The sequence below is a fragment of the Miscanthus floridulus genome, chromosome 1 (assembly GCF_019320115.1).
Source record: "Miscanthus floridulus cultivar M001 chromosome 1, ASM1932011v1, whole genome shotgun sequence".
In the NCBI taxonomy this organism is placed as follows: Eukaryota; Viridiplantae; Streptophyta; class Magnoliopsida; order Poales; family Poaceae; genus Miscanthus; species Miscanthus floridulus.
The window spans coordinates 149,792,788-149,794,881 of record NC_089580.1 but is presented as its reverse complement, the minus strand read 5'-3'; positions in this window follow the sequence as shown (position 1 = coordinate 149,794,881).

The following is a 2,094-nucleotide window of genomic DNA, read 5'->3' as shown; positions in this document are numbered from 1 at the left end:
GTCTGGCTGAAAAAATAAGCCGAACAAGCCAGATATAAGGTAAGCCGAACGGGGCCTACGTCGATCAGACGGCCCGAACCTGTCTAAATCACTGTCTCTACGCCTTGTGTCACCATTCGGTTCCTATTACGCACACCTCCACCGATCATCTACTGCCGTGGGTATACCCTTTGGTAGACTGCCGACCAGATTTCGTCGACACTGCCAGAGTATGCTACATAGTTATTAGGACCAGACTGACGATCGGACCGATAAAAGACCGAATCAGCGCCTACACCGTTCCGGTTCACTTAAAAGATCATCTGTGCAATTGAACCGCTAAAGTTAAACCGGCTGGTTTTTTATGGAACCGGTGAACCGGCCGGTTCTATACGAACTGAAGCGGTTTGTTAGCTTATCCAAAAATACTCCTCGGTGTGCTCAGGATAACGTTATCTATTCAGGGGTAGTATTGGAAAACTGGCACAACTGTGCCCTTTAGGGCTTCTAGTCGCGTGAGGGAGGGAAAATTTCCCCTTTTTCTTGTCTGGGTGCGGGCGGTACCGACCGAGGCCGGCGACGGCGCATCGAACGGCTGCGGCTACTGCGGCGGCAGGCGGGCTGAGGTGGGCAGCGGCGGCGGCCAGGGGCGGCGGGCTGCAGGCAGCGGTGGCGCATCGAGCCGCGGCGGCCAGTGCCCAGCGGACTTCGACGCGGGCAAGGCGCGCTGCTGCGTCGGACAGCGACGCGTGCAAGGGGCGGGCGGCGGCGTGCTGCTGCGTCTGGCAGCGACGCCGGCGCTCGCAAGGCCGCAAGGGGCGGGTGACTTTTGGTGCTGCTCTGCCCTGCTCCTTCTCGGCTGCTCCGGAGCGCGACTACTGCTGCTGTGCGCCTCTGCTCCAGCAGTCCAGCTTCAGCAGCGACATCATCGACGTCGACGGCTGCAGGTGCAGGCTGCTACTGTGCTCCAGCCCGGCAGCCCCTCCACTCCACCTCCAGCTCCGGTCTGCTCCACGACATGGCTCATGATGGCTTTCAAGCAACTTTCAAGGCCATGTTCAGTTCCACCGAAATCAAAACTTTGGCACTATGCAAAAAGAAGATTTTCCGTCACATCAAATTTGCGGTATATGAAGTACTAAATTTTGACGAAATCAAAAACTAATTGCACAGTTTGGTTGTACTTTACGAGACGAACGTTTTGAGCCTAATTAGTCAACGATTGGACAATTATTATCAAATACAAACGAAATACTACAGTGCGCTACAGTGACCTCTCTTTCCGGTGGCGCCAACTTCGGCCAGCAACTAAACGCGGCCCAAGTGTATTATTAGGCATATGTCAATTGAAGATTCCTGAAACTCTCTGGTGTTGATTATTAGGCATGTCAATTGAAGATTCCTGAAGCTCTCTGCATAGTGTAAAACCTTGTGATAGTTGATAACCTTTCAAGGTATATTAGGCAATTAAATTGTGTTATGAGATTTTTCCATCTGTCAATTATTAATTATAGCACATATATACACAGGTTCAAAGTATCTGTGACCGTTTCAATTTATCCGGTCCAAAACAATCGTACTGGCGGTTCAACTGGTTGGACCAGTGAACCATCTTACCGGTTCGATCTCCGGTCCTGTTCTAATAACTATGGTGTGGTGAACAGATGTATTAGTGTCCAAAGCTCTTACCTTTGAACTTCGACTAAGGGAGTGTTTGGATCCGGTGACTAAAATTTAGGAAGTGTCACGTGAGGATGTCCCATAGGGTATTCGGATATTAATAAAAAAACAAATTACAAAATCCGTCAGTACTCCACGAGACGAATTTAGTAAGCCTAATTATTTCGTCATCAGCATATGTTTACTGTAGCACTACGTTGTCAAATCATGGACTAATTAGGCTTAAAAGATTCGTCTCGTAAATTAGTCGTAAGCTATGTAATTAGTTTCGTAATTAGTCTCGTAATTAGTCTATATTTAATATTCCATGCATGTATCCAAACATCCGATACGGCAACGACTAATGTTTAGTAGGAGAAACCAACCACGCCCTAAATAAAGGTGATCGATGGCAGGCAGAACGTCAACATCAAATTGGTTGATGGATCCGTATGG